This window comes from Ranitomeya imitator, chromosome 5, assembly GCF_032444005.1.
Source record: "Ranitomeya imitator isolate aRanImi1 chromosome 5, aRanImi1.pri, whole genome shotgun sequence".
Classification (NCBI taxonomy): domain Eukaryota; kingdom Metazoa; phylum Chordata; class Amphibia; order Anura; family Dendrobatidae; genus Ranitomeya; species Ranitomeya imitator.
Genome location: NC_091286.1, coordinates 425,066,918 through 425,082,478, shown reverse-complemented (window position 1 = coordinate 425,082,478; position 15,561 = coordinate 425,066,918). Strand labels below are relative to the sequence as shown.

The following is a 15,561-nucleotide window of genomic DNA, read 5'->3' as shown; positions in this document are numbered from 1 at the left end:
GGAATGCCATGTAAACGAACCACATGCTGGAAGAACAATGGCACCAAATCAGAGGAGGAAGGTAATTTAGACAAGGGTACCAAATGGACCATCTTAGAGAAGCGATCACAGACCACCCAAATGACTGACATCTTTTGAGAGACGGGAAGATCTGAAATAAAATCCATAGAGATATGTGTCCAAGGCCTCTTCGGGACCGGCAAGGGCAAAAGCAACCCACTGGCACAAGAACAGCAGGGCTTAGCCCGAGCACAAATCCCACAGGACTGCACAAAAGAACGCACATCCCGCGACAGAGATGGCCACCAAAAGGATCTAGCCACCAACTCTCTGGAACCAAAGATTCCAGGATGACCAGCCAACACAGAACAATGAACCTCAGAGATAACTTTATTCGTCCACCTATCAGGGACAAACAGTCTCTCCGTTGGGCAACGATCAGGTTTATTAGCCTGAAATTTTTGCAGCACCCGCCGCAAATCAGGGGAGATGGCAGACACAACTACTCCCTCTTTGAGGATACCCGCTGGCTCAGATAAACCCGGAGAGTCGGGCACAAAACTCCTAGACAGAGCATCCGCCTTCACATTTTTAGAGCCCGGAAGGTACGAAATCACAAAGTCAAAACGGGCAAAAAACAGCGACCAACGAGCCTGTCTAGGATTCAACCGCTTGGCAGACTCGAGATAAGTCAAGTTCTTATGATCAGTCAAGACCACCACGCGATGCTTAGCTCCTTCAAGCCAATGACGCCACTCGTCGAATGCCCACTTCATGGCCAGCAACTCTCGATTGCCCACATCATAATTTCGCTCAGCAGGCGAAAACTTCCTGGAAAAGAAGGCGCATGGTTTCATCACCGAGCAATCAGAACTTCTCTACGACAAAACAGCCCCTGCTCCAATCTCAGAAGCATCAACCTCGACCTGGAATGGAAGCGAAACATCTGGTTGACACAACACAGGGGCAGAAGAAAAACGACGCTTCAACTCTTGAAAAGCTTCCACAGCAGCAGAAGACCAATTGACCACATCAGCACCCTTCTTGGTCAAATCGGTCAATGGTTTAGCAATACTAGAAAAATTGCAGATGAAGCGACGATAAAAATTAGCAAAGCCCAGGAACTTTTGCAGACTTTTCAGAGATGTCGGCTGAGTCCAATCATGGATGGCTTGGACCTTAACAGGGTCCATCTCGATAGAAGAAGGGGAAAAGATGAACCCCAAAAATGAAACCTTCTGAACACCAAAGAGACACTTTGATCCCTTCACAAACAAAGAATTAGCACGCAGGACCTGAAACACCGTTCTGACCTGCTTCACATGAGACTCTCAATCATCCGAGAAGATCAAAATGTCATCCAAGTACACAATCAGGAATTTATCCAGGTACTCTCGGAAGATGTCATGCATAAAGGACTGAAACACTGATGGAACATTGGCAAGTCCGAATGGCATTACTAGATACTCAAAATGGCCCTCGGGCGTATTAAATGCAGTTTTCCATTCATCGCCTCGCTTAATACGCACTAGATTATACGCACCACAAAGATCTATCTTGGTGAACCAACTGGCCCCCTTAATCCGAGCAAACAAATCAGATAACAACGGCAAGGGGTACTGAAATTTAACCGTGATCTTATTTAGAAGGTGGTAATCTATACAAGGTCTCAGCGAACCATCCTTCTTGGCTACAAAAAAGAACCCTGCTCCTAATGGCGACGATGATGGGCGAATATGCCCCTTCTCCAAGGACTCCTTCACATAACTCCGCATAGCAGCGTGCTCAGGCACAGATAAATTGAACAGTCGACCTTTTGGGAATTTACTACCAGGAATCAAATCGATAGCACAATCACAATCCCTATGTGGAGGTAGGGTATCGGATTTAGGCTCATCAAATACATCCCGGTAATCAGACAAGAAATCTGGAACCTCAGAAGGGGTGGATGACGAAATAGTCAGAAATGGGACATCACCATGTACCCCCTGACAACCCCAGCTGGACACAGACATGGATTTCCAATCTAATACTGGATTATGGACTTGTAGCCATGGCAACCCCAACACGACCACATCATGCAGATTATGCAACACCAGAAAGCGAATAACCTCCTGATGTGCAGGAGCCATGCAGATGGTCAGCTGGGTCCAGTACTGAGGCTTATTCTTGGCCAAAGGCGTAGCATCAACTCCTCTCAATGGAATAGGACACTGCAAGGGCTCCAAGAAAAACCCACAACGCCTAGCATACTCCAAGTCCATCAAATTCAGGGCAGCGCCTGAATCCACAAATGCCATGACAGAATACGAAGACAAAGAGCAGATCAAGGTAACGGACAAAAGAAATTTCGACTGTACCATACCAATGGTGGCAGACCTAGCGAACCGCTTAGTGCGCTTAGGACAATCAGAGATAGCATGAGTGGAATCACCACAGTAGAAACACAGCCCATTCAGACGTCTGTGTTCTTGCCGTTCAACTCTGGTCAAAGTCCTATCGCACTGCATAGGCTTAGGTTTAAGCTCAGGTAATACCGCCAAATGGTGCACAGATTTACGCTCACGCAAGCGTCGACCGATCTGAATGGCCAACGACAGACTCATTCAGACCAGCAGGCATAGGAAATCCCACCATAACATCTTTAAGGGCTTCAGAGAGACCCTTTCTGAAAATAGCTGCGAGCGCACCTTCGTTCCATTGAGTGAGTACGGACCACTTTCTAAATTTCTGACAATATACCTCTATCTCATCCTGACCCTGACACAGAGCCAGCAAATTTTTCTCTGCCTGATCCACTGAATTAGGCTCATCGTACAGCAATCCGAGCGCCAGGAAAAACGCATCAATATTACTTAATGCAGGATCTCCTGGCGCAAGGGAAAATGCCCAGTCTTGAGGGTCGCCACGCAAAAAAGAAATAATAATTCTCACTTGTTGAACTGGGTCACCAGAGGAGCGAGGTTTCAAGGCCAGAAACAGTTTGCAATTATTTTTGAAATTCACATACTTGGCTCTATCACCATAAAACAAATCAGGAATAGGAATTCTTGGTTCTAACATAGGATTCTGAACCACCAAATCTTGAATCTTTTGTACATTTATAACGAGATTATCCATTGAAGAGCACAGACCCTGAATGTCCATGTCCACACCTGTGTCCTGAACCACCCAAATGTCTAGGGGAAAAAAAAGGCAAAACACAGTGCAAAGAAAAAAAAATGGTCTCGGAACTTCTTTTTTCCCTCTATTGGGAATCATTAGTACTTTTGGCTTCCAGTACTGTTATGATAAGGTAATTCAGTACCACAATGGACATAGAGGTCAGAGCACATACAGTGACCTGACAATAACCCAAAAACATAGAACGAGCTCTGAGACGTGGGAACTTTGCTGACCGCAATCCCTAATCCTCTCCAACCACAATAGAGGCAGCCGTGGATTGCGCCTTACGCTCCCTATGCAACTCGGCACAGCCTGAGAAACTAGCTAGACTGAAGATAGAAAATAAGCCTACCTTGCCTCAGAGAAACACCCCAAAGGAAAAGGCAGCCCCCACATATAATGACTGTGAGTTAAGATGAAAAGACAAACGTAGAGATGAAATAGATTTAGCAAAGTGAGGCCCGACTTTCTGAACAGAGCGAGGATAGGAAAGGTAACTTTCCATGGAGAAATCACCAACCACACAACTGAAGAACCGATATCAAATCTTTGTAGAGGATGAAGATGGCACACCTAAGAATGAAGCAATACCAGCAAGCAAGAAAGAAAAGGGCACACAGCAACAAGTGACAGCAAAAAGTACAGCCAAGAAGCAACGAAGAGTGGTGGTGGTGGGACACTCACTACTGAGAGGCACCGAAGCAGCCATCTGCAGACCGAACATAACTGCAAGAGAAGTATGCTGCCTTCCAGGTGCGATGATCAAGGATGTGACCGATAGGATACCAAAGCTCTTCAGCTCCAAGGACGTCCACCCATTTCTTCTGATACATGTTGGCACCAATGACACGGCAAGGAAGGACCTACCGACAATCTGCAAGGACTTTGAAGAGTTGGGGAAGAAAGTAAAAGAACTGGATGCACAGGTAGTTTTTTCTTCTATCCTTCCAGTAGACGGGCATGGCACCAGGAGATGGAACAGGATCCTTGATGCAAACAACTGGCTAAGACGATGGTGCAGACAACAAGGATTTGGATTCCTGGACCACGGTGTGAATTACTGGTATGATGGACTCCTCGCCAGAGACGGACTACACCTCAACAAACCTGGGAAACACACATTCGCCAGAAGACTCGCTACACTCATCAGGAGGGCGTTAAACTAGAAGAAGAGGGGACGGGAAGAAAAACATTAGACGCGAACAAAGACGACCCAGGAAAACATACTCAGAAGGGAGGTAAGAACATTTCTAAAACAATCCACAGTGAGGAGATTGGAACAAAACAAAATCCTCTAAACTGCATGCTCGCAAACGCCAGAAGCCTGACAAACAAGATGGAAGAACTAGAAGCAGAAATATCTACAGGTAACTTTGACATAGTGGGAATAACCGAGACATGGTTAGATGAAAGCTATGACTGGGCAGTTAACTTACAGGGTTACAGTCTGTTTAGAAAGGATCGTAAAAATCGGAGAGGAGGAGGGGTTTGTCTCTATGTAAAGTCTTGTCTAAAGTCCACTTTAAGGGAGGATATTAGCGAAGGGAATGAGGATGTCGAGTCCATATGGGTTGAAATTCATGGAGGGAAAAATGGTAACAAAATTCTCATTGGGGTCTGTTACAAACCCCCAAATATAACAGAAACCATGGAAAGTCTACTTCTAAAGCAGATAGATGAAGCTGCAACCCATAATGAGGTCCTGGTTATGGGGGACTTTAACTACCCGGATATTAACTGGGAAACAGAAACCTGTGAAACCCATAAAGGCAACAGGTTTCTGCTAATAACCAAGAAAAATTATCTTTCACAATTGGTGCAGAATCCAACCAGAGGAGCAGCACTTTTAGACCTAATACTATCTAATAGACCTGACAGAATAACAAATCTGCAGGTGGTCGGGCATCTAGGAAACAGCGACCACAATATTGTACAGTTTCACCTGTCTTTCACTAGGGGGACTTGTCAGGGAGTCACAAAAACATTGAACTTTAGGAAGGCAAAGTTTGAACAGCTTAGAGATGCCCTTAATCTGGTAGACTGGGACAATATCCTCAGAAATGAGAATACAGATAATAAATGGGAAATGTTTAAGAACATCCTAAATAGGCAGTGTAAGCGGTTTATACCTTGTGGGAATAAAAGGACTAGAAATAGGAAAAACCCAATGTGGCTAAACAAAGAAGTAAGACAGGCAATTAACAGTAAAAAGAAAGCATTTGCACTACTAAAGCAGGATGGCACCATTGAAGCTCTAAAAAACTATAGGGAGAAAAATACTTTATCTAAAAAACTAATTAAAGCTGCCAAAAAGGAAACAGAAGCACATTGCTAAGGAGAGTAAAACTAATCCCAAACTGTTCTTCAACTATATCAATAGTAAAAGAATAAAAACTGAAAATGTAGGCCCCTTAAAAAATAGTGAGGAAAGAATGGTTGTAGATGACGAGGAAAAAGCTAACATATTAAACACCTTCTTCTCCACGGTATTCACGGTGGAAAATGAAATGCTAGGTGAAATCCCAAGAAACAATGAAAACCCTATATTAAGGGTCACCAATCTAACCCAAGAAGAGGTGCGAAACCGGCTAAATAAGATTAAAATAGATAAATCTCCGGGTCCGGATGGCATACACCCACGAGTACTAAGAGAACTAAGTAATGTAATAGATAAACCATTATTTCTTATTTTTAGGGACTCTATAGCGACAGGGTCTGTTCCGCAGGACTGGCGCATAGCAAATGTGGTGCCAATATTCAAAAAGGGCTCTAAAAGTGAACCTGGAAATTATAGGCCAGTAAGTCTAACCTCTATTGTTGGTAAAATATTTGAAGGGTTTCTGAGGGATGTTATTCTGGATTATCTCAATGAGAATAACTGTTTAACTCCATATCAGCATGGGTTTATGAGAAATCGCTCCTGTCAAACCAATCTAATCAGTTTTTATGAAGAGGTAAGCTATAGACTGGACCACGGTGAGTCATTGGACGTGGTATATCTCGATTTTTCCAAAGCGTTTGATACCGTGCCGCACAAGAGGTTGGTACACAAAATGAGAATGCTTGGTCTGGGGGAAAATGTGTGTAAATGGGTTAGTAACTGGCTTAGTGATAGAAAGCAGAGGGTGGTTATAAATGGTATAGTCTCTAACTGGGTCGCTGTGGCCAGTGGGGTACCGCAGGGGTCGGTATTGGGACCTGTTCTCTTCAACATATTCATTAATGATCTGGTAGAAGGTTTACACAGTAAAATATCGATATTTGCAGATGATACAAAACTATGTAAAGCAGTTAATACAAGAGAAGATAGTATTCTGCTACAGATGGATCTGGATAAGTTGGAAACTTGGGCTGAAAGGTGGCAGATGAGGTTTAACAATGATAAATGTAAGGTTATACACATGGGAAGAGGGAATCAATATCACCATTACACACTGAACGGGAAACCACTGGGTAAATCTGACAGGGAGAAGGACTTGGGGATCCTAGTTAATGATAAACTTACCTGGAGCAGCCAGTGCCAGGCAGCAGCTGCCAAGGCAAACAGGATCATGGGGTGCATTAAAAGAGGTCTGGATACACATGATGAGAGCATTATACTGCCTCTGTACAAATCCCTAGTTAGACCGCACATGGAGTACTGTGTCCAGTTTTGGGCACCGGTGCTCAGGAAGGATATAATGGAACTAGAGAGAGTACAAAGGAGGGCAACAAAATTAATAAAGGGGATGGGAGAACTACAATACCCAGATAGATTAGCGAAATTAGGATTATTTAGTCTAGAAAAAAGACGACTGAGGGGCGATCTAATAACCATGTATAAGTATATAAGGGGACAATACAAATATCTCGCTGAGGATCTGTTTATACCAAGGAAGGTGACGGGCACAAGGGGGCATTCTTTGCGTCTGGAGGAGAGAAGGTTTTTCCACCAACATAGAAGAGGATTCTTTACTGTTAGGGCAGTGAGAATCTGGAATTGCTTGCCTGAGGAGGTGGTGATGGCGAACTCAGTCGAGGGGTTCAAGAGAGGCCTGGATGTCTTCCTGGAGCAGAACAATATTGTATCATACAATTATTAGGTTCTGTAGAAGGACGTAGATCTGGGTATTTATTATGATGGAATATAGGCTGAACTGGATGGACAAATGTCTTTTTTCGGCCTTACTAACTATGTTACTATGTTACTATGTAACTTTGCGGTCAACACAAAACCCTACAAAAACCACGCAAAGGGGGCAAAAAGACCCTCCGTACCGAACTAACGGCACGGAGGTACACCCTCTGCGTCCCAGAGCTGCCAGCAAGCAAGAAAAAACAAATAGACAAGCTGGACAGAAAAAAACAGCAAACAAAATAGCAAAGCAGAACTTAGCTATGCAGAGCAGCAGGCCACAGGAACGATCCAGGAGGAAACAGGTCCAATACTAGAACATTGACTGGAAGCCAGGATCAAAGCACTAGGTGGAGTTAAATAGAGCAGCACCTAACGACTTCACCACATCACCTGAGGAAGGAAACTCAGAAGCCGCAGTACCACTCTCCTCCACCAACGGAAGCTCACAGAGAGAATCAGCCGAAGTACCACTTGTGACCACAGGAGGGAGCTCTGCCACAGAATTCACAACACCACCCTTGCTAGTTTTAGAGCTCAGGCTGAGATAGGGCAGCTAGGGGAGAACGGGGAAAGAATTATCAGAGAAAATGGACTTTGTGAACGATTTAATGGCACTCTGAAGAATATGCTAAGGGCCTTCACTGACAGAGATTCAGACTGGGAGAAGTACCTACCCCATCTCTTGTTTGCCTATCGGGAAGTTCCCCAGGAGTCCACTGGGTTTTCCCCCTTTGAACTACTCTATGGAAGAAAGGTCCGAGGGCCCTTAACCCTGCTCAAGGAATACTGGGAGGGGCAAGTTGAGGATACAGGAGCCCCTGTTGTCCCTTATGTCCTAAAGCTGCGAGAAACCCTGGCTCAACTTGCTAGTTTTGCCCAGAGTAATGTGCGGATGGCTCAAACCAGACAGAAGACATGGTATGACCGTAAAGCACGCTATCGGGAGTTTGTAGAAGGACAACAGGTCTTAATGATTGTTCCCCATCGGCAGAATAAACTGCAAACCACATGGGAGGGTCCCTTCCGGGTTCTCTGAAAACTAAATGACACCAATTATCTTCTTGCTTTAGATGATCAGGGGCTAAGACAAAAGACTGTCCATGTGAATATGATTAAGGAGTACCATGACCGGAACATTCCAGTGATAGCAAGCTGTCGGCTGGCTTCAGAAGATGGTCAAGAGGATGAGGACTCCCTACCTGATTTCTTGGAAGCAGCGAGAGCCCCATCCACTGTAGAACAGGTTCCACTGGGAGATCACCTGGATTCCTTACAGAAAAAACAGATGCTGGGAGTGCTTCAACAGAGACAGGCTGCTTTCTCATCCCAACCAGGTCGAACCACCGTCACCCAACATCATGTGGACACTCAGGGTATCCGTCCCATACAACAGGCTCCTTACCGGGTACCTGAATCTGTTTGACACACCATGCAGCACGAACTGAAGGAGATGTTACAGCTTGGAGTAATCCAGGCCTCCCATAGCCCTTGGGCCTCTCCTGTGGTGTTAGTACCCAAGAAGGATGGGAGTACTCGGTTTTGTGTGGACTATCGACGACTAAACGACCATACCGTCAGTGATCCTTACCCAATGCCCCGTATTGACGAACTTCTAGACCGCCTGGCTGGGTCCCGATATGTCACTACCTTGGATCTCAGTAAGGGATACTGGCAAATCCCTCTGACGGAGGAAGGGAGAGAACGGTCCACTTTTATAACCCCATTTGGTCTGTATGAATTGCTAAACATGCCCTTTGGAATGAAGACTGCCCCTGCAACCTTCCAGAGAATGGTGGACCAGATCCTCCAGGGATGTGGTGACTTTGCTTGTGCCTACTTGGATGATATCGCCATCTTCAGCCAGACGTGGGAGGAATATCTGAAACAAGTAGCCGTTATTCTTGACCTGCTTCTTGCAGCAGGCCTAACCATTCGACCAGATAAATGCCAATTGGGGATGGGTGAAGTCCAGTACCTAGGGCATAGAGTGGGAGGAGGGAAGCTCCGTCCTGAGCCTGCCAAAATCCAGGCTATTAGAGACTGGTCTGTACCCCAAACTAAGAAACAAGTTATGGCTTTTTTGGGCACTGCCGGGTATTACCGAAAATTTGTTTCTCATTTCAGCACTGTGGCCAAGCCTCTTACCGACCTGACCAAGAAAATGATGCCCTGGCTGGTGATCTGGACCCCAGCCTGTGATGAGGCTTTTAACCGGCTGAAGGACGCTCTGGTCTGCGACCCTGTTCTGGCTGCTCCAGACTACAAGAGGAGATTCATTGTGCAGACGGACGCCTCTGCTTATGGACTGGGAGCTGTACTCAGCCAGATGAATGCAGCTGGGGACGAGCACCCCATTGCCTACCTCAGCCGGAAATTGCTGGACCGAGAAGTGGCCTATGCAACTGTTGAAAAAGAATGTCTGGCTGTAGTGTGGGCCCTCAGGAAACTAAGACCGTATATGTATGGACGAGAATTCACTGTGGTTACTGATCACAATCCCCTCATCTGGCTGAACAGAGTCTCTGGGGACAATGGACGCTTACTACGATGGAGCCTGGCTCTGCAGCCCTATAACTTTACCATACAGTATAGAAGAGGCAGCCAACACCAAAATGCAGATGGACTGTCCAGGCAAGAGGAGCCCTGAGCCCGGTCAGCCATGCCTGTGTGTACTTAACCAGCGACCTGTAGAGGTCCCTAGTACGTACACAAATTGGGAGGGGAAGGGATTGTCATGATATGTACTTTTGCCCTGTCCTGTATTTGAATAATATGCCATTTGATGTATGTAACTGTTCTCTGGTTTCTATTAGCTGTAATTTATGTATTTTCTTGTGCTGGGAGTTCACCTGTAACAATATGTCTCCTTCCCCCAATACTTGCAGCCCTAAGCTATAATGTAATTAAGCTTTGTCAACATCACTAGTGGAGGAATAGCCATTCTTCCTCACAGCAGGCGGCTAGTCAAATGTACATACTACATAGACTACTTGGAGCCCACCAGTCTAGAATCTTCTGGTGGACCCAACCATTGAATAGAAGGTGTGACCCCTACCCCCCTTCATGGGCGGATCCCAGGAGCTCAGACAATCCATTCTTATTTTGAGATCAGATGTGAGTTGATCCTGGAAGGAGAAGGAGTGGGGATTCTTAGCTGAGGCAAGACCCCACGTCCAGCTGTGACTGCGGAAGCGAACGGGGCGAGACTTGAGCTGAGGACATATCTCGTTGTTCGTGAGATTGTTTTGGGATCCATTGGACTAATTGTGGACTATTGCTTTGTTACCTGGCACAAGGATTATCGGGAGGTGCCCCCGAACCTGTTCCGTTGGACTAATTGTGGACTCTGTAGATCTACCTGCATGTGTTGTTCCAGCGTTCTTGATAATAAATCTGTGGAATCATCCCTTGGCCTGTTGTCCCTTCTTGCTCTGCCATACACCCCGTCAAATACTCGGGTCGGCTTATACTTAATATGGTATTTAATATTGAGTGTGCACTTTGATTTCATATGCAGCTTTCCTTTTATTCCTTGCATCTTCAATTTTTCATAGCCTTTGTAGCACCGCTTTATTACATATATTTGTGGTACCCACTACATTTTTATTTTCAGGGCAGGGGCTTATGCGCATGGCTCTAGTATAATTGCATACAACCTATTTGTTGTACAGATCTGTTATAGGACAATCATAGAATTGTAGAGATCTACTGTACCTCTGTGTTAATGGATTGGCCATGCGAATTTTGTCTGGCATAGCAATGTTGCATACCTCATAGCCTGTCTTTGGGGAAAATTTCCTTGCTGTAATCTGCAGGGAGCACCATACATTAACACACTGAGTTGTAGACATCTATTTTCTGAGGAAATGTGCATGAAACTTAACCAAATGATCTCCATTTACATAGTTCTTAGAGTTTATGAAACCTTTGTTTCCTTAATCCGTATATGAACACTTACAATTAGAAATTCCAAAGAGAATGTTGGACGTGGCACCAGTGTACTCTTGATTCAGTGTACTCCTGGACCCGTTGAAGCGTTGACAGGCGATACGGCCATCATCCACTTCACTCTCTCTCCGCATGCCTCCGTACCCTGCACGCCACAGTTAAAGGGAATCTGTCACCTCATTTTGCCGCTATAAACTGCGGCCACCGCCATTAGAGGTTTATCTATAGCATTCTGTAATGCTGTAGATAAGCCCCCAATGTAACCTGAAAGATAAGAAAAACAAGTTATATTATACTCACCAAGGGGCGGTCCAGTGCGGTCCAGGTCCAATGGACGTCGCAAGTCCGGGTCTGGCGCCTCCCATCTTCATGCAATGACGTCCTCTTTCTTGCTTCTGTCGCGGCTCTTGCACAGGCGTACTGATTTGCCCTGTTGAGGACAGAGCAAATTACTGCAGTGCGCATGTGCCAGGAAAGGTCAGAGAGGCCCAGCGCCTACGCAATGCAGTACTTTATGCTGCCCTCAACAGGGAAAATCAGTACGCCTACGCAGGTGCCGCCACAGAAGCAAGGAAGAGGACGTCATCGCATGAAGATGGTATCCGGACCTGCGACGCCAATCGGACCAGGACAGCCCCTGGGTGAGTAAAATCTAACTTGTTTATCTTTCAGGTTACATTGGGGGCTTACCTACAGCATTACAGAATGCTGTAGCTAAGCCCCTAATGGCGGTGGCAGCAATTTATAGCGGCAAAATGAAGTGACAGATTCCCTTTAATGTCCTGTAACCGTTTAATGGAATAAAGGACTCTTTCTATGAACGCAATGGTGAGTGCCGCAAACTTTTTCTAACACTTACAATCAGGCCTAAAAGATATTGCCCTATTTAGGATTCAGGTTGTTATGGGTTCCCTTCATGCTTATTGTTGTATGGTGTCCATACAGTTTTATGGGTCCTTCCTCTATGCCATTGATTTCATGTGAAGGTATGTTCCTTCAGATTCAATTCTTCACCTTAGATACATAGGCAGTTTCTAATCAATGACTGTTTTTAGATTTCCAGGAATCTGTAAGAGAAATAATTCTCAGTATATAATTGCAAATAAAAAAAGTTATTTCCTGACAGGCAGCACTTGACAACCATTGAGGTGGTGTGATTGACAATGAAGTATGGGTACACAGACAAAAAATTCAAATCGGGGCTTTGCTAGCCATGATCTTCACCCGCTCACCAGTCTCAAAATGGTTAGCAAGTTTGCTTCCCTCTGGAAATCGGTTGCATTTTCTCTCAGGCTCTGTTATAATATTAGGTAATAGTATATGACATTACGATGAGTAGATGCCCAAGTAGGGTTCCAATCCATAAGAATAGGTAGATGACAACTTGGCAGTCAAATAGATGAAGTGAATAAAGGGAATAATTATTTATTCATGCATTCCAATAAATCCACAACATTAATCCAGAATATTTTTAACCTTTTGGTCCTATATCCGGACCTTCATCAGAATACTGCAGATTGTTAGGGGTACACTGGAGGAACTTTGTGTACAGTGCTTGGGCGGATGCAACCAACGTCGCTGGCTGTGTCGCTAGTTTTCATCTACCTATTATAATATTTTTCACTATAAACTCAACTTACACAACATTTTGGACAATGCATACACCAGAGGGATTATTTTGCTGATTGTCTTGTACCATATAGATTGCACAAAAGTTTAATTTGTAGATGTAATTCTATTCTGATTATTATAGAATGCTTCTTGAAACTTTTAAAGCACAGCACCATATTGACATATAAATCTTGCCCTCTTGAGGTCGCCTCATATCTGATACTGGGAGTCTCAGTTGACTTGAACTTTATGCACGGCACATCTAATGTCACAGTTGTCGCTCCTTATTTAACTTACAGTGCACTGCAAGTGTTGATTTGTGGAAGGATATCATATACGGTATTCAGTTATAACTGCTTACATTTTGTGTACTTGTATGGTGTGGCTATGCTTACATTTCCTGACCTATTCTGCTTAATTCCCTCTAACGATCATTTTGTACTTTTTATGTTTTCATTTACAATTTCTAACTCCACCCAAATCAGTTTGTAATTCTTCTCTTCCTCTTAGCTTTCACATGATGCTAATATTGACAATTAGTCCTGTGCCGGTTAGTTTCATAAATTATCTGTCTGGCAGGAAAATGCCTGTTGTGGGTAAAGCACGACTCCAGAATTTCATAGCTTATAGCTATATTATTTTTTTCCAAGACATATCCCTCCATGGCATCTTTGACTCACCTTGAATGTGCATCTAGGGGCCGCAGAAGCCTCTGAAATATAAATTTCTATAAGTTTAGGCAGGGTCTTGGAGATTGGTCCAATCTTTCAGGTGGACTCACTTTTTCCAGGAGTTTCCCAATGGTTCCAGGAGAGTTGGCAAGTATAACATACAGTTATGTCATGCACAGTCCGACCTGAACACATTTTTCTCTCTTCCCCACCATCGTACTAGGAATGGGAACATGGAGATGGCATGAAAATGAATTTACCGAACAAATGCAAAAACATGGTACAGGTTGTACCGAACAGAAAGCTCTCAGAAGTACTGTATGAAGAATTTAAACTTGTATCATGCACAATTAAAAATGTTGGCTTACGAAGCTGATGAATTTTCCGCAAAGTTAATATGGTAGGAGACCAAATATGAACTCGTATTGTTGAATTGCACCAGGATGTAGAAATAGCATACATCATCAACATGTTTGATTTTTTTTTCTATTCAGATAGGCTGACACTTTTTTCGAGGTATAAACTTTTAAAACAAATAGATAATTTGTATCCTGAAAACCACCTAAATAGATCTGAATAAGAGGAAATCAAACATGTCTCTATGATTTCTACATCCTGGTGTGTGGTCCTATAGATGACTGAAAAAAGTACACTGCCCAGGAGAGAGCAGGACCCTCCACCAATCTTCACTGTTGCCTGCAGATACACAGCTCTCCAGTCATTGGGGAAAAAAATGCCTTTTTAAACAGCCAAATATTTCATATTTTGACTCATCAGTACAGACCACTTTTCTCCCATTTTTCTACACGCCAATGCCTTATGATTTTCTGCATAGCTGAGTAGCTTAGCTTGTTTCCATGTTGAAGGTATGGCTTTTTGGCTACTATTTTTCCTTGAAGACCAACTTTGGTGATACTTCTCCAAACAGATAGATGTAGATAGGTCCTTTTGGTTGCTACCAGACATCTTCCAATTTTGAAGGGAAGGAAGCATGATATGTCTTTCATCTGTTGCACTAAGTATCCTTTTCTGACCACTGAACCTACAGTTCTCAACATGGCCCATTTGTTGGTTCTTCTTCTAAATAGTTTGAACATCCCATTTTGAAACCCCAGTCTACTTTGAAATGTTTACCTGGGAGAGATCTTGCAGATGCAGTATAACTACCTTGTGTCTTGCTGCTGTTCTAGTGGCCAGTGTGAACGTGAACCTACATGCTACATGCACACTAACATACTTCAGTTTATTTCTTCAGGTTTTCATTTAAGGTTTGTGCACTCCGATCAAATAAGGGTGTGGCCTCCCTTTTCTTTGAACTAGACATTACATTTATATAACTCTCCATTGCTGGGTGACCACTGGTCGTGGCCTTTGTCCTTCTCAACCACTATTTACAATTAAACCATTGAGACATAGGTTAACGTTTTAATACTAGAGGTTAGGACCACCCCAAATAGGGTTACTGTCACAGGTTTATCATGACAGAGAGGAGTCAGAAGACAATAGAGTCTGATTTCTCCTACTCCTGCACTGATTAGCACGGGCTGGGCATAACATACTTGTGACTGCATCTTACTGATCACTACAGCATACTGGTCACTACAATGGCAGTTTGCAATTTTCACTCAGCAAGATCCACTGCTGACTGTTTCTGGAAAACATCCATGGAGTCAAAATCGTCACTACATCTGTAGATAAATTCCCAAAGGGTTATAATTTCCTAAATGTGGTCACTTGAAGGGGGATTCTGCTTTTCTAGCACTTAGTGACTCTTTATATGGAACCCGCAAACTAGTCTAGGTAAATCTAAGCTCCAGGAGGCAAGTAGCACTCCGTCCCTCCCAAGTCTCTCCATATGGCAAAATAGTACTGTACATCCACATATGGGGTATGTCTACATTCAGCAGAAATTGGGGACAAATTTTGGTGCCATTTTTAAAACTTGGGGCTAACACTCAATCTTGGTGTCAAAAATATAAATTATTTTATCTTCACAGCCCAATGGTATAAAAGTCTGTGACACACCTGTGGTATCAATATAATCACTAC

At 44.0% G+C, this 15,561-nt stretch overlaps 1 long non-coding RNA gene across 1 annotated transcript in view; it reads left to right on the top strand.

Annotated features, from left to right (window-relative positions):
- The window catches only part of LOC138680787 (uncharacterized), an 84,002-nt gene extending 70,229 nt beyond the window's left edge, over positions 1-13,773 (top strand). Inside the window, exon 3 of the long non-coding RNA XR_011321771.1 lies at positions 13,736-13,773. This is a non-coding gene — a long non-coding RNA (uncharacterized lncRNA). The remainder of the gene's footprint in view (positions 1-13,735) is intronic.
- The last annotated feature ends 1,788 nt before the right edge of the window (positions 13,774-15,561 follow it).